At 38.2% G+C, this 18,483-nt stretch overlaps 1 pseudogene; it reads left to right on the top strand.

The window, feature by feature from the left end:
• The first annotated feature begins 1,701 nt into the window (after positions 1-1,701).
• Positions 1,702-2,632, top strand: LOC118828544 (annotated as a pseudogene).
• Positions 2,633-18,483: the final 15,851 nt, after the last annotated feature.

Below are 18,483 nucleotides of genomic sequence, written 5' to 3'. Positions count from 1 at the left end.
TCAAAAGGAACTTAGAACATAGAATGTCAGAGCTGCGTAGGACTGAAAATAGACTGCTGCTTGCTCTCTCTTTCTAAAGTCTCTCCTCACTCTAGCTCATGCTCCACTCAGCTGTCCAATTGATCTTCCTAAGGTACAGGTCTCACTGCATCACTCCTCTATTCAAATGGATCTCAATTGGCTTTGAGATGAAATATAAAATCTTCTGCTTGGCTTTTAAAACCCTTCATAATTTGAACGTTTTTTCCTTTCCTGGCTTCTTACATCTTACACGGCTGAATGTACTCTGAAATCTAGTGACACTGACCTCCTTGTTTTTCCTCACATCAAACTATCTCCAGAGTACCTCAAAACGCACCCTCAAAACTATAAAATCTTGAGGTCAAAATGATAGACATGACTGACTGAGCCTTAAAATTCTCTGGTTGCTATAGTACTTTAAGGAACAATCATCTCATCTGTATAACTCTACCTCCACTAATGTAGATTATAATCCCTCTATAGCTTCATTTGAGTGGTGCTGATTAAAAAACAACATCCTCTGTGACGTGTGTTAAATACATTCTCTCAAATTGACCGATCCTTAAACATTAGACATCATTTTCCACCCCCCCTTTCCAGACGGAACCCTAGATTTTGACAAATAAAATCAACCAATTACAAACTTAGGCTGATGGCTCATACATTATTCTTATCGAAAGTCTAATGTAATGTATTTTTTTTGTAAAATGTAGGTCTGATTGTGATGTTTCTGTGGTCAATGAGCTCCATTAGCACCCTATTTTTTCCAATGACTTTTCTCTAGTTTAAAATTCGTTCTGTTCACCTCTTGACCTACACACAAAGCAATCTGGTGTTATAGAGCATAGAAACAGTTGTCAGGATGCCTCATTCTAATTCTTCTTCTACTCCTTCCTAGCTGTATGATTCCTGGTCCTTAATTTTCTTATCTATAAAATTAAGGGAAAATTATGAAGGAGGTATTTCATAGAGCAAGACAAAAGAGTAATTCTTTTGGGTCACTGCACAGCTCTGCCAAAAGGATATAACTTTACCTATTTTCCCCCAGAATCTCTAGCACAAAGCATTCTTATCTTTTGTCATTTTTGTCAATTAATTTTTTGGTATATACTAGACTTTTATTGTTGTCTTTGCCTTCCTTAGGATACATGCTCAGTACTGAGATCTCTGAGATAAAGGACATGAAGAGTTTAGTCAAATGTCTTGAACAATACCCAACTGAATATGAATATATTTGGGTCACTTCACGGCTCTGCCAAAAGGCCATAACCGTGCCTATCTTCCCACTGGATATCCACCACTAAGCATTCTTATCTTTTGTCATTTGTGCCAATTTTCAAAGTGTGAAGTGAAAACTGAGAATTTTTTTTCGTTCGCATTTCTATTATTACCAGGGATTTGGAGCATGATTTCATTTGGTTATTTATAACTTGCCCTTCTCAGAAAATGTTTCTTTATCCTTTTTCGACTTACCAGTTGTTATTTTGGGGTATCTTTTCTTGCTTTCTTGTATATTTTCTATCATAGTATATTAGCTTTAATATTCAGTGCAATTATTTCTCCACTATCCTGTATGTCTTTTAAATCTATCTTCAACGATTTTAACGGAAAAAATCTCAAACTACCTTTGAATGGGTTTTATAAATTTTTATTTCATTTTTTCCACATGTTTTTAGACCCATGGAAGGGGAAAATCATTCCAGAGTTTCTGAATTCATACTCCTGGGCCTTTCAGAACAGGCAGAGCAGAAGAGGCTAATTTTCCTTGTATTCCTGCTTATGTACCTGATCACAAGACTGGGGAATTTGCTCATCACTCTGGCCATTAGGACAGACTCACATCTACACACCCCCTGTACTTCTTTCTTATAACTTGTCGCTGGTCAACATCTGCTTCACCTCCACCATCCCCAAGATGCTGGCTAATTATTTATCTGGGAACAAAGCAATTCTTTACATCACTTGCCTGGCACAAGTATTCTTCTTCAGTTGGTTTGGGGGGATAGATAGTGTCCTTCTCACTGCCATGGCCTATGACCACTATGTGCCCCACTACATTATTCCATGAACTTGACCCCAAATGTCTGTGTCCTTATGGTAGCAGTGTGCTGGCTTTGGGCTTGTGGCAATGCCCTGACAAATGCTAGTCTGCTGACCCAACTCTCATTCTGTGGACACAATGAAATCCCTCATTTCTTCTGTGACCTCAATGTGATGATGAGATTGGCCTGCTCAGATACCTTCATCAATGACTTCATGATCTACACAATGGAAGGACTGACAGATATAATTCCATTCATTGGCATTCTAATCTCCTAAATACACGTTTGTGGCTATACTGAAGATCCCATCAGCTCAAGGGAAATGGAAAGTTTTCTCTAGCTGTGGCTCTCATCTCACTGTAGTCTGTCTCTTCTATGGGACAATCATTGGGTTGTACTTTAACCCAACATCTGCCCACACAGCCCAACAAGACACAGCAGCAGCTGTGATGTACACTGCAGTCACGCCCATGCTGAACCCTTTTATCTATAGCCTAAGGAACAAGGACATGAAATTAGCCCTGAGGATCCTCTTCAGCAGGAAGTCAGGCCTCTTTTTGTGTCTATGAGACATCACCCTTGGCTTTATCACACTGAAATTTCACTGCTGTGACAAAAGGTTCTCAATGAGTCTTCTCCAGTGTAAGATTCAAACTGTTCACCCCTAACCTGCCCAAGAAACAGTGCAATGTGATGGATAGAGCATGGAACCTGCTATCAGAATGCATGGTTCTAGTTCTTGTACCATTTTCTGGCTGTGTCGCCCTGAGTTAACCTGATCTTCAGTTTCCTCATTTACAAAATAAAGGAACAATTACTCAAGTCGTACTTTATGTTCTTGTTCAGTTGTGTCAGTCATGCCTGACCCTTTGTCACCACATTTGGGCTTTTCTTGGCAGATACTGAAGTGGTTTGCCATTTCCTCCTCCAACAGATTAAGGCAAACAAAGTTTAAGTGATCACACAATTAGTAAATGTCTGAGGTCAGATTTGAACGCAGGTCTTCCTGACTCCAGGCTTTTGGTTCATTTAGATGTATAAAAGGTCCAAACTCCCAAAGAAAATAATTTTTAAAAAATTTTTAAATAACTTTGGAAGTAAAGGAACAATCCTAGCTTACTAATATAATTACGAATCAGAGCATTCTGGAAAGTAAGTTGAAATCATGAAAAATATTTTTGACTCATGGTTTCTAAAGCTGGGCAAATACCTTATGGAAGTCACTGTATATGAAGAAAAGCTTCATATACAACTAAATATCAATAACTGCCCTTCTGTGGTAGGAAAGACCTGAGAACAAAGTAGTTGGCCATTAAGAAGAGACTCTCTAAACAAACAGTTTTTTAAACAAAAAAAATTAAATTAAAATTAAATTAAATTAAAAATTAAAATTAAAACCAACCATATAAAAGATTGCTCTCTCTCACAAACAGGAAACGAAATGAAAATTAGTACAAATCTGAAGCTTCATCTCACACCCAGAAAATTGAATATGATAACAAACATGTGAATATTCAGTGTTAGAGGTGTTATGGAAAGAAAGGTACACAAACAGCCCATCGGTGGAGCTGTGAATTGACCCAACCTTTGTAAAGAGTGCTTTGGTCCATTCAAAGAATGTGGGACAATCTGTGCAAAGAGACAGAGACAGGGTGTGGGGAGTGATATGTAAAGAACAGCCAAAAGGTCAGTTCAGGTGTATTGAAGAGTGACTAAAAGGGAATCATGTAAAGTAAGCCTAGAAAGGTAGATTGGAGTGAGGTTATGAAGGGTTTTCAAAGCCAAACGAAGGTATGTGTTTTATCCACTAGAGATTATTGAACAAAACAGCCATATACTAAGATCTGGATTTTGAGATTAGCACTTTGGAAAGCATGTGGACTATAGATTGGAGAGGAAAGAAATTTGAATCAGAAGACCACAATGATGGTGGTTATCATAATACTCCAACATGTTATGTCTGGCCTGCACTAAGGTGGTAGTTACCTCCAGTAGCATTCAGAAGCACATGAGTAGTAGATGAAAAAGCAAATGGCAAGAGGAATTCAGGGTTGGCCAAGTGACCTCCCCCCAGTCCACAGTTTCCTCTTCTACATGTAACAGAAATGAGCCCATGGTTTGTTAGATTAAGCACCACTCACCATGGAAGTGGATATATCCTATGTCTCCTTCCTGAATAATATGTACTATGCTAGAATGATATGGGCATCTCCTCACTGGTCCCAAGTGGTTGGGTTGTCTCAAACGTGATTGATGACAGTGAAGCAGCAGGGCACAGAAGCTTGACAAGGAACTTCTTCATAGTCTATAGAAAGATTTGTGGAAACACCTGTACCCCTTCCCTCTTGGCACATTTTCCAGTTTTCTTTGCATTGAACTTCCAACAAGGTATATTTCCCCCCTTCCCAGTGGCAATGATGTCTCGCAAGAAGAACAAATAAAAGTCTGATGGAGAGTTTCCTTAGACCAATCACTCCCCCTTGTGGAGTGTGATCAGTATTCAATCTAGTAACGGTCACAAAAGCTTCTGATGGGTCAGCTTCCAGGTTCATGTGATAGAAGGGTCCTCTAACACGAATAGACACACACACACACACACACACACACACACACACTTCAAAGAAAGGGTACCCTCTGACTGCTTCCTGGTGTCCTTGACGACTCAAGGATTTATATTTGATAATGAAAAGCATTTTAAGGGCTTCCAAGCTGCAACCCAGTGGTGATAATAAAAGGGTAATTCTTGCCACTCAGGCTTGTTCTTCCTGCGAGATACAAAAGTCAAGAATATGTCTCTGAGTTATCAGGAAGGTTGGGAAGCAGGTGCACATCCCCCTTGCAGACACAAGCTAAAAGATCCTATCCTCCCAAATAGTCTTATGCTCATGATACAACTATTTCCTTTGGCACAAGAACTGATGAACTACAGAAAATCAGGTGGCATTGTGCCCTTCCTGGGCAACTAAGTAGTAGTGTAGCTGCTGACAGTATGGTTGCAGAGTCACCAGCAATGAAAACAGACAGGTTGAAAGGGAAGAGTCACTAGGCATAGATAGGAGAGAGACCTACAGACACAGAGATAGAAACAGAGAGTCAGAGAGATAGAGACAGAAAGACAGAGACAGAGTAACAGAAACAAAGAGAGACAGAGAAAAGGAGACAGACAGACAAAGACAGAGACAGACAGATATAGAGACAGAGAAGGAAAGGAGGAGGAAGGGAAGAACACAGAGAGAGGCAAAGGAGAGAGGCAGATGGAAGGAGAGTTAGCTAATACTTATGATAGTGCTTTGAAGTTTGCAGTCCTTTACCAATGATATTTCATTTGATCTTCATAGCAGCCCTGTGAGATAGATGTCTTCATTATCTTAATTTTATAGATGAGGAAAGTGAGACAGAGAAAAGTAAAGTGACTTATCCAGTGTCACACAGTTAGAAGGGGTCTGAGGTGAAATTCAAACTCAGGTCTTCTTTATTTCATATCCAAAATGATGTCCACTGTTTTATCTAGATGGCTCTTTGAATTACAGAGATTCTGAGCCAGGTACCAGGTACCCAGAGGAAGAATGCTTCTTAAATGGTACACTTCTCAGAGGAAAAGATCCCCAACAGCAGAATCATCTTATAATGGAAAGACTTTTTTTTAAAAAAAGCCCTCCTCTGGGTTGGCCATGAAATCGGGACAACGAGCACAGATCTGAGGTGAATGCAAAATAAGCATTCGGAAGTGCCACAAAGTTGACATAACAATTTACAGGGAGTATAGTGAATGACATGAGCCATTTGATATGTTTTATGTTTTCCCATTTGTTCATGCACTGAAGTCATTTGGTCTCTCATAGTTTTGTGGTAAGGCAGATAAAAGCACGATCTTGTACTAAATATCAATATTGTACACTGAATAGCTTTTCTTTTTTATATTTAATCTATTTAATATATTTAGTTTTCAGCATTGATTTTCAGAAATTTGAATTACAAATTTTCTCCCCATTTCTACCCTCCCCCCCCCATTCCAAGATGGCGTATATTCTGGTTGCCTTGTTCCCCAGTCAGCCCTCCCTTCTGTCACTCCACTCCCCTCCCATCCCCCTTTCCCTTCTTCACTTGTAGGGAAAGATAAATTTCTATGCCCCATTGCCTATGTATCTTATTTCCTAGTTGCATGCAGAAAGGTTTTTGTTGTTGTTTTTGAACGTCTGTTTTTAAAACTTTGAATTCCAAATTCTCTCCCCTCTTCCTTCCCTAAGAAGGCAAGGAATTCAACATAGGCCACATGCGTATCATTATGTAAAACCCGTCCACAATACTCATGTTGTGAAAGATTGACTATGTTTTGCTCCTTCCTAACCTATCCTCCTTTATTGAATTTTCTCCCTTGACCCTGTCCCTTTTCAAAAGTGTTTGTTTTTGTCTACCTCCTCCCCCTCTCTGCCCTCCCTTTTATCGTCCCCCCTTTTTTATCTTCTTCCTCCTTCTTTCCTGTGGGGTAAGATACCAAATTGAGTGTGTATGGTAACCCCTCCTCAGGTCAAATTTGATGAGAGCAAGATTTACTCATTCCTCCTCACCTGCCCCCTCTTCCCTTCCTAGAGAATCGCTTTTTCTTGCCACTTTTATGCGAGATAATTTACCCCATTATATCTCTCCCTTTCTCCCTCTCTCAATATATTCCTCTCTTATCCTTTAATTTGATTTTGTTTTTTAGATATCATCCCTTCATATTCAACTCACCCTGTGCCCTCTGTCTATATATATATGTATATATATACATATATATGTATATACGTATAAATATATATATGTATATATGTGTATATATACACATATATATGTGTATATATATACACCTATATATACATACATAGACACACATATATGTATATATATGTATACATACACATACATGTATGCATATTCCTTTCAGCTACTATGATACTGAGGTCTCATGAATCATACACATCATCTTCCCATGTAGGAATGTAAACAAAACAGTTCAACTTTACTTAGTCCCTTATGATTTCTCTTTCTAGTTTACCTTTCCATGCTTCTCTTCATTCTTGTGTTTGAAAGTCAAATTTTCTATTCAGTTCTGTTCTTTTCACTGAGAAAGCTTGAAAGTCCTCTATTTTGTTGAAAATCCATATTTTGCCTTGGAGCATGATACTCAGTTTTGCTGAGTAGGTGATTCTTGGTTTTAACCCTAGCTCCATTAACCTCTGGAATATTGTATTCCAAGCCCTTCGGTCCCTTAATGTGGAAACTGCTACATCCTGTGTTATCCTGATTGTTTTTCCACAATACTCAAATTGTTTCTTTCTGGCTGCTTGCAGTATTTTTTCCTTGACCTGCGAGCTCTGGAATTTGGCGACAATGTTCCCAGGAGTTTTCTTTTTGGGATCTTTTTGAGGAGGTGATCTCTGGATTCTTTCAATTTCTATTTTACCCTCTGGCTCTAGAATATCAGGGCAGTTCTCCTTGATAATTTCTTGAAAGATGATATCTAGGCTCTTTTTTCGATCATGGCTTTCAGGTAGTCCAATAATTTTTAAATTATCTCTCCTGGATCTATTTTTCCAGGTCACTGGTTTTTCTGATGAGATATTTCACATTGTCTTCCACTTTTTCATTCCTTTGGTTCTGTTTTATAATATCTTGATTTCTCATAAAGTCACTAGCTTCCATTTGCTCCAATCTAATTTTTAAGGTAATATTTTCTTCAGTGGCCTTTTGGACCTCCTTTTTCATTTGGCTAATTCTGCCTTTCAAGGCATTCTTCTCCTCATTGGCTTTTTGGAGCTCTTTTGCCATTTGAGTTAGCCTATTTTTTAAGGTGTTGTTTTCTTCAGTATTTTTTGGGTCTCCTTTAGCAAGTCATTGACTTGTTTTTCATGATTTTCTTGCATCATTCTCATTTCTCATCCCAATTTTTCTTCTACTTCTGTAACTTGCTTTTCCAACTCCTTTTTGAGCTCTTCCGTGGCCTGAGACCAGTTCATGTTTTTCTTGGAGGCTTTTGATGTAGGCTCTTTGACTTTGTTCACTTCTTCTGGCTGTATGGTTTTGGTCTTCTTTGCCACCAAAGAAAGATTCCAAAGTCTGAGACTGAATCTGAGTCCGTTTTAGTTGCCTGGCCATGTTCCCAACCAACTTAGTTGAGCCTTGAGTTTTTTGTCGGGGTATGACTTCTTGTAGAGCAAAGAGTACTTTCTTCCAAGCTTGAGGGGATGCACCATTGATTTCTGAGCTATTTCTGTACAGCCAGCTCTGCCACACCAACACTCCTCCTTCCCCAAGAACCGCCAACCCAGACCTGACACAAATCTTAAGCAGGCTCTGCACTCCTGCTCTGATCTGCCACTTAATTCCTCCCACCAGGTGGGCCTGGGGCCAGAAGTAAATGCAGCTGTAGTTCTCTAGCTGCACCACCTGGCTGCCCCTGGGGTGTTGGCCTAACCATGAACTCTGTAACCGCAGCGTTTCCCACCAACCTTCTCTGTTGTCTTTGGTGTTTGTGGGTTAAGAAGTCTGGTAACTGCTACAGCTCTCTGATTCAGGGCTCTAGGGACTGTTCCACCTGGCTCCTGGTCTGGTTGCTCCTGCTGCTGCTGCCCACACTGAGCTCCACTCCCCTCCACTCTATGCGTGATAGACCTCTTCCAGCGACCATCCAGGCTGTCCTTGGCTGGATCCCTGCTTCCCTTTGCTATTTTGTGGGTTCGGCAGTTCTAGAATTTGTTCAGAGCCATTTTTTATAGGCTTTTGGAGGTACTTGGCAGGGAGCTCACGCAAGTCCCTGCTTTCCAGCCACCATCTTGGCCCTGCCTCCTGGTTAAAAGCCTGAATAGCTTTTCAATAGGCGCCTTTTGTTCACATGTGGCAAAACACAAGACAGGCATCTTTGCTAATGTTGTTTTTGAGATTGTCCAGGAATTTCTCCAGGGAAAAGACTGCAGAACCAGAGAGTAAGGAGTCTGACCCCCTGCTTTGGGGTCAGGTCACCTAGGATTGAATGTGGCTCCTTGTGAGCCAGGAGTATCTTATAAGTGGAAGCTGCAAGTGCTGCAGGGTGCATATGGAATCAAGGGGCTTAGTTCAAGTAATCTCTGTTTTTTTTCCTTCTGACATTTTATGATATATGTTCTAACTTCATGTGTTCTTTGTTCTAAAGCTCCTTCCATGTTAGACATTCTGTATTCTCTTCCATTGGAGCAGCTAGGTGGCCCACTGGATAGAGCACCGGGTTTGGAATCAGGAAAACTCATCTCCCTGAGTTCAAATCTGACTTCAGATATTTACTTTCTATGTCATCCTGGGCAAGTCATTTTATCTTGTGTGCCTCAGTTTCTCATCTGTAACATGAGCTGCAGAAGACAATGGGATCCACTCCAATGTTTTTGCCAAGAAAACCCCCAATGGTGTCATGACAAATTGGAAATCACTGAGCAACAAAAGTAATCTTTCAACTCTGAAATTATATGTATAAGACTCTCTTGGTACTTTATATTCTAGTAATGAAAGGACTACAGTCACTTCCAGTTCCAAAATTCTATGCACTTGTTAAAGAAGTTGCCTCCAGCAATGAAATTTTTTGCATTGCAGGAAATTCAAATACACTTCTCTTTCAGCAGTAATGCATGAGGTGAGGAGAGTGTTGACAGGCTTTCCCCTTATTTTCCCAGAACTTTTGAAAGGCAGCACCAAGTGTTTTTCACTTACCATACTGGAATTTGAGAAAACTGGAGAAACTACGAAAGGGAGAAATTATAGTGCTCCTCAGCTATAGACAGATAGGTTGCTCAGTGGAGAGAGCTCTGAGTGTGAAGTCAGAAAACATGAGTTCATATTGGTCCTCAGACACTTAATAACTGTATGTCCCTTGGCAAATCACTTAAAATAACATACCTCTGTTTTCCTCAGTTTCCCCAACTCTAAAAAGAGAAGAACAATAGCACCGACCTCCTAGAGTTATTGTGAAGATCAAATAAGATATTTGTAAATCACTTTGCAGAGTGCATTGTATACAGTAGTCTCTATTTAAATGATTATTGTTGTGGTCATTGTTTATCATGATACCCATGAGAGGTGTAACATACACAGGTAGGAGAGACATGATCTACATTTTGAGGAAAAGGTACTTGACACTTTTATGTCACCATAAAGTAAAATGGAATTGGAGGGAGAATTATTTGTAAAATGTAAGGGAATATTGTTATTGTTTTTCCTTCCATTTTGAAGAAGACCAATGACATCATGGGAGATATCTTGACTCCTTAAGTGAGGAAAAGTTGCACATTCATCAGCCTCACTCTTTCCTCCAGAGGCATCAAAGTCCAGTGGCAAAGACAAAAATCAAGATGACTGGTAATGACATATGATACAGGGATTGACTTTGGCATCTTAAATATCTAAGCACTTCACGGTGTCTGCTTCAGCTGCCTTCGTTTGTCATTAGAACAAATTGTTCTCAATCCTCCACCTCCACCGAGGGATGTCTTCGCATGCTTGGGGTAGATATACCTCTAACTCATCAACAGATGTGAGACTTGTTGTTTACCCTCAAATTGGTTTAGCCCATCTGCCAAGATATTTTACCAGAGTGTTGCTGCTGTGCATGCCGCAGTTTCTTGGAACCAAAGGTGAGAGTTGGGTGCCAGCTGGACACCAAAGGTGGATGACTAGCCCTGAAAAGGGTTTGGCAAGACTTCACATGAGAGGTACTAGTCATCCTAAATATGCCACATACCCCTATAAGGGAATAGTTGTTCTGCTAGACCTCTCACAGAACTCTTCTGTAAGAGTCTCGGGACCAGAAGAACACCAGAACAAGAAAAGAGGCATTTGATATAAGAGATTCATTTTAAGCTATGATTCAGTCTGCCAGGAATTATAGAAATAAAGGGATTCTAATCTCCTAGAAAGAGAAAATATTGCCAATTTCTGGGAGATTGGTGGGACAAGAATCATGGACCACAGGAATATCAGTGGAGGAAAGTGGGAAAGATCCATAACAGAGTACACAAATTCTGAGGGCTGCTAGAGGAATGAACTGCAAAGAAATCAAAGCTGCAAGGGCCATGAAAGGAGCCCAGGAGGAAGCAACAATATGGAGGAACAACTCCCAAATTTCCATGTGACTGAGGCTGGATAGGACTATGGGGGAAGGACATTCACTGGTGGCATCATTCTTTTCTCTGGACACTAATAGGAATTAAAAGAGCACTGGGGTCAGAGGACTTGGGTTTAAATGTTAGCTCTGTTGCTTCTTAGCTGTGTGAGATTGGGAAAGTATCTTAACCTGTCTGTTCCTGTTCCTTCACATGTAAAATGAGGGATTGGGACCAGATGACTAATAAAATTTTTATGGCTCCAGATCTGTCATACTGTGATAATGTATCATATGAAATCGGTGGACACCAGGAAATATGTATTCTATTTCTGAAAGTCCCTCTCAGTGCTAATATCTTCTGTTCTATGTTCTAAGTCCCATTCCAACTCTGTGTTCTATGCTTCATGATCTAAAGTCTGCTCCTTGGAGAACAATCAGAAACACATGGTGTTCTCTGCATTCCTGGAAGCACTATGTTGTGAAAAATAAATTGAAAAACTTATGCCAAGTGCTATCCAAAAGTGTGTTTTGTCCAAAGGGGTGAGAGTGAAGAATGGACAATTATTTGGTGTTTCTCTCTAACAAGGGGCTATGGGAATCAAGACTCAGAGTCCAGGGAGTCCTTGTAAAAGCCCTGACAATAACTCCCTACACTCATCCTAGGGGACAGAGCTGATGCCTGCTCTCATACATACTACATCAGCGAAAGTCTCAAGCCTTCTATTTCCTGGAAGGACCCAAGGCTTGGACAAGTCTCTTGTGAAAAGGGGAATAGGAAAGGCAACAGAGCTGGGTTCCTTGGAAAGAGAACAGAAAAACTAGACCAAACAGCCAAGTAAGTGCACCTGCAGACATCACTTTCTCTTCATTTCAAGGGGAAAGCCTCATACAAAGTAATGTTGTGAAGGAGTCTCATAGAAATTTGTGCTAAAAGGAAATTGGTAATGTAGAATTTCAGAGCTAGCAGGACTCATGGAACATAGATATAACACCAGAATTTAAAAGGACACAGATTATAAACAATACTAGAAATGTTAGACTACATAACATAAGACATCAAGATGATAAAGAATTTAAAATAAAGTGTCAGGGATGCATAGGGCTGGAAAGGATCTTAGAACATAAAATGTTCAAATTAGTAGGAAACTTGGATTATAGGAGATAGTCTCTTAGAGTCCAAAAGACTCCAGCATGGTTTTAGAATGGTTGTTTTGGAAGGTTTGTTACAACATAAAAGACAGAATGTTAGACCTAAGAGGCTAGGAACCCTAAAATATAGATCACAGAACATCATTGGAGAGTTCTTAAAATCAATTAGTATTCATTGAGTAATTATTAAGTGTTTGAGATGCAAAAATAAACATCATAAAATCCCTGCCCTCAAAGACTTTACATTCTAATTTGAGACACAACTTATGCATATATAAACATCTACAGAATAATTGCAAAAGGAATACAAGTCATTGAGGAGAGGGAGAAGAGAATTCAGGTTTCTATGCCATCTGACTTTTTAAGGAAACCAGGGATTTCGACAAGACTGGGTGAGGAAGCAGAGAATTCCAGGTATGGGGCACAGGCAGTATAAAGACATGAAGACAGGAGATTGCAATGTATATATATATATATGTATATGTATATATATATATATATATATACCGTGTGTGTGTGTGTGTATATATATATATATATACATATATATATATATATGGAAGAATTTGTATGCCAGTAACTATATCATTGAAATAGGAAACAAATTATTTATCTCTTGCAATTGCAATTTCCTTGATACAAGAATATGATGGCTGCTAAAATTCAAAGTCATCCTACCCCTTTCCTCATCCAGGACAGAGGAAACAATACTGGCAGAGAAAGAAAAGGAGGAATGCTACATTATCATAAAAAACAATGCCAGTCTGGAAATCTAAATATATGAATTCTAGACCTGGCTGGGCCATCATATGACCAGTGACATAGAACTTAACCTCTCAGGTCCTTAGTTACTTTATTTTATTTTTTTTTTGTTATTTTTATTTTTAGTTTGCAACACAGGGTTCTACATAATTTTGAGTTCCAGATTGTCTTCCTTCCCTCCCCCTGTCCCTCCCAAAGATGGCATGGAATCCTATATAACTTCCATGTATAACTTGGCATTGAATTAATTTACACACTAGTCAAGTTGTGGAGAAGAATTATGACCAATGGAATGAATCATGAGAAAGAAGAAACAGGACCAAAAAAAAAAAAAAAAACCACAACCCAACAACAAATACAAAAGAGAGAAAAAAAGGGGGGGAGAAAAAGGCGAGCATGAAGTGTGCCTCGATCTGCATTCATACTTCATAGTTCTTTCTCTGGGTGTAGATAGCACTCTCCATCGTGAGTCCTTTGGAGCTGTCTCTGCATATTGTGTTGCTGAGAAGAGCAAAGTCTGTCAGGGTTAGTCATCACAGAATCCATATATCTTTGGTTGTGTATAATGTTGTCCTGGCTCTGCTCCGCTCACTCAGCATTATGTCGTGTAGGTTTTTTCAGGTTGTTATGAAGTCCATATCATTCCCATTTCTTATAGCACAATAGTATTCCGTTGCCTTCATATACCACAGCTTGCTCAGCCATTCCCCAATTGATGGGCATCCCTTTGATTTCCAATTCTTAGCAACTACAAAAGAGCCGCTATAAATATTTTTGTACATATGGGTCCTTTTCCCACTTGTGTGATCTCTTTGGGATACAACCCTAAGAGTGGTATTGCTGGGTCAAAGGGTATGAACATTTTTATAGCCCTTTGGGCATAGTTCCAAATTGCTCCCCAAAATGGCTGGATCAGTTCACAACTCCACCAGCAATGTAACAATGTTCCAATTTTCCCACATCCTCTCCAGCATTTATCATTTTCCTGTTTTGTTATTTTAGCCAATCTGACAGGAGTGAGATGGTATTTAAGAGTTGTTTTGATTTGCATTTCTCTAATCAGTAGTGATTTTGAGCATTTTTTCATATGTCTATAGATATCTTTAATTTCTTCCTCTGAAAACTGTCTGTTCATATCTTTTGACCACTTCTCAATTGGGGAATGACTTGTATTCCTATATATTTGGTTCAGTTCCCTGTGTATTTTGGAAATGAGGCCTTTATCAGTGACACTATTTATAAAGATTTTCTCCCAGTTTTCTGCCTCCCTCCTAATCTTTGTTGCATTGGCTTCTTTTGTACAAAGACATTTCAATTTAACATAATCAAAATTATCTATTTTGCATTTTGTAATGCTCTCTATCTCTTGTTGGGTCATGAATTCTTTTCTTTTCCATAAATCTGATAGGTAAACTATTCCTTCCTCTCCCAAATTGCTTATAGTGTCAGCCTCTAATCCTAAATCATGTACCCATTTTAACTTTATTTTGGTATGCAGTGTGAGATATGAAAAGGTGAAATATCTGATTGGAAAAACAATTGACCTGGAAAATAGATCCAGGAGAGACAATTTAAGAGTTATTGGTCTACTGGAAATCCACGATGAAAAAAAAAGCCTTGACAGTATCTTTGAAGAAATTATCAAAGACAACTGCCCAGAGGTCCTAGAACCAGAGGGCAAAATAGTCATTGAAAGAATTCACTGATCACCCCCTGAAAGAGATCCCAAACTGAAAACTCTAAGAAATATTATAGCCAAATTTCACAATTATAAAATCAAGGAAAAAATACTGCAAGCAGCCCAAAAGAAACAATTCAAATATCATGGAACTACAGTCAGGATCATGCAGGATCTTTTAGCTTTCACTTTAAAAGACAGGAGAAACTGGAATATGATATTCTGAAGGGCAAAGGAGCTGGGACTACAACCAAGGATCAACTACCCAGCAAAATTAAGCATAATTTTTCAGGGAAGGAGATGGACATTCAATGAAATAAGGGAATTCCAGACCTTCCTGATGAAAAGGCCAGAACTCAATGGAAAATTTGATTTCCAAATACAAAACTCAAGAGAGACATAAAAAGGTTAACAGGGAGGAAAACCCCCACAAACCTTATTAATCAATAATGGCAAACTATTTATATATTTATATAGAATTACATCATCTTATGTATGTTTTATATGTATACATATATATGTCAATCTTGAGAATGGTACAGCTATTAAGACAATTGAAAGGGATACACATAGACTGTGAATGTCTGTATAAAATCAAATCACTGATATAAGGATAAAAAACGTAAGAGATGTAAAGGGAGGGCTTTCAGAGAGGAGGTAAGGAGGTAGTAGAAAAGCGTAAATTACACCAAATGAAAAGGCACAAACACATTTTAGTAGAGGGAAAGAAGGGAGGGAGAAGAGCAATATTTGATCTTTACTGTCATCTGATCTGGTTCAAGAAGGGAATAACATACCCTGATAAGTATAGAAATCTAACTTGTCCTACAGGAAGTAGGAGGGGAAAGGGGGGGAAAGGGGAGGGTGGTGGTCAGAAGGGAGGGGAGAAGTAGCAAGTGGGAAACGGTAAGACAAGGGAGGGGAATAAAGAGGGAGGGTAAACTGAGGAAGGCAGCTGTCAAAAGCAAATCTTTGTTGAGGAGAAGGGGAAAGGGAGAAATAAAAGCATTAACAGGGGGAATTAGAATGGAGAAAAAGACACAGATAGAAATCATAACTGTGAATGTGAATGGAATGAACTCTCCCATAAAATGGAAGCAGATAGCAAAATGGATTAAAAACCATAATCCTACAATATGCTCTTTACAAGAAACACATCTGAAACAGGGGGATACACACAGGGTAAAGGTAAAAGGCTGGAATAAAATATATTGTGCCTCAGCTAAAGTGAAAAAAGCAGGTGTAGCAATCCTAATCTCAGACAAAGCAAAAGTAAAGATAGATTTAATTAAAAGAGATAAGGAAAGACACTACATCCTGCTAAAAGGCACCATAAACAACGAAGCAATATCATTGTTTAACATTTATGCACCAAGTGGTATGGCATGCAGATTCTTAGAGGAGAGGTTAAAGGAGCTACAGGAAGAAATAGACAGCAAAACTATAATATTGGGAGACCTCAACTTTCCCTTTCTGAACTTGATAAATCTAACCTCAAAATAAATAAGAAATAAGTTAAGGAAGTGAACAAAATTTTAGAAAAAGCAGATATGATAGACCTCTGGAGAAAAGTAAATGGGGATAAAAAGGAATATACTTTCTTCTCAGCAGTACATGGCACATACTCAAAAATTGACCATGTACTAGGGCATAAAAACCTCACAATCCAGTGCAGAAAGGCAGAAGTAGTCAAAGCATACTTTTCAGATCATGATGCAATAAGAATTATTTGTAACAAAGAACCATGGAAAAATAAACTAAAAATTAATTGGAAACTAAATAATCTAATTCTAAAGAATGAGTGGGCCAAAGAACAAATCAGAGAAACAATTAATAACTTCATTCAAGAGAATGACAATAATGAGACAGCATGCCAAAACTTATGGGATGCAGCAAAAGCAATTCTTAGGGGAAGTTTTATATCTCTAAACACTTACATGAATAAAATAGGGAAAAAGGAGATAAAGGATTTGGGCATACAACTGAAAAAGCTAGAAAAAGAACAAATTGAAAATCCCCAATTAAATACCAAATTAGAAATACTAAAAATCAAAGGAGAGATTTATAAAATTGAAATCAAGAAAACTATTGAATAAATAAATAAAACAAAGAGCTGGTTTTATGAAAAAAAAATAAAATTGATAAACCTTTCGTCAATTTGATTAGAAAAAAAGAAAGAAGAAAATCAAATTACCAGTATCAAAAATGAAAAGGGTGAGTTCACCTCTAATGAAGAGGAAATCAAAACAATAATTAGGAATTATTTTGCACAATTATAAGCCCATAAATTTGGCAACCTTAGAGATATGGATGAATATCTACAAAAACATAAATTGCCCAGGCTAACAGAAAAGGAAGTAAAATTTCTAAATAACCCCATCTCAGAAAAACAAATTGAACAAGCCGTCAATGAACTCCCTAGGAAAAAATCTCCAGGGCCAGATGGTTTTACATGTGAATTCTATCAAACATTTAAAGAACAATTAATTCCTATACTTTGTAGACTATTTGGGAAAATAGGTGAAGAAGGAGTCCTACCAAATTCATTTTATGACACAAACATGGTACTAATACCCAAACCAGGTAGAGCCAAAACAGAAAAATAAAATTATAGACCAATTTCCCTAATGAATATTGATGCAAAAATTTTAATTAAAATATTAGCAAAAAGATTGCAGCAACTTATCACCAGAATAATACTCTATGACCAGGTAGGGTTTATTCCAGGAATCCAAGGCTGGTTCAATATTAGGAAAACTATTAGCATAATTGACCACATCAACAACAAAACTAGCAGAAACCATATGATCATCTCAATAGATGCAGAAAAAGCCTTTGACAAAATACAACACCCATTCCTATTAAAAACACTAGAAAGCATAGGAATAAAGGGACCCTTCCTTAAAATTATAAATAGCATCTACCTAAAACCATCAACAAGCAATATTTGTAATGGGGATAAGCTAGATGCATTCCCAATAAGATCAGGGGTGAAACAAGGATGGCCATTATCACCCCTACTATTCAATTTGGTACTAGAAATGTTAGCTCTAGCAATAAGAGAAGAAAAAGAAATTGAAGGAATTAGAATAGGCAAAGAAGAAGCTAAATTATCACTTTTTGCAGATGATATGATGATTTACTTAGAGAATCCTAGAGAATCAAGTGAAAAACTACTTGAATAATAAACAACTTTAGCAAAGTTGCAGGATATAAAATAAACCCACGTAAATCCTCAGCATTCCTATACATTACTAACAAAGCTCAACAGCAAGAAATAGAAAGAGAAATTCCATTCAAAGTTACTGTAGACACTATAAAATATTTGGGAGTTTATCTGCCAAGACAAACCCAGGGCCTATATGAACATAATTATGAAACACTCTCCACACAAATAAAGTCAGATCTAAATAAATGGAATAATATCAGTTGCTCATGGTTAGGCCAAGCTAATATAATAAAAATGACAATTTTACCTAAATTAATCTATCTATTCAGTTCCATACCAATTGAACTGCCAAAAAATTGTTTTACAGAGCTGGATAAAATAATAACAAAATTCATCTGGAAGAACAAGAGGTCTAGAATATCTAGGATATTGATGAAAAGAAATGCTAGAGAAGGTGACCTAGCCATACCAGATATTAAACTGTACTATAGAGCAGCAGTCATCAAAACTACCTGGTACTGGCTAAGAAACATTGTTGTGGATCAGTGGAATAGGA

The sequence above is a fragment of the Trichosurus vulpecula genome, chromosome 1 (genome assembly GCF_011100635.1).
Source record: "Trichosurus vulpecula isolate mTriVul1 chromosome 1, mTriVul1.pri, whole genome shotgun sequence".
Taxonomy (NCBI): domain Eukaryota; kingdom Metazoa; phylum Chordata; class Mammalia; order Diprotodontia; family Phalangeridae; genus Trichosurus; species Trichosurus vulpecula.
This window is presented reverse-complemented; position numbering and strand designations above follow the sequence as displayed.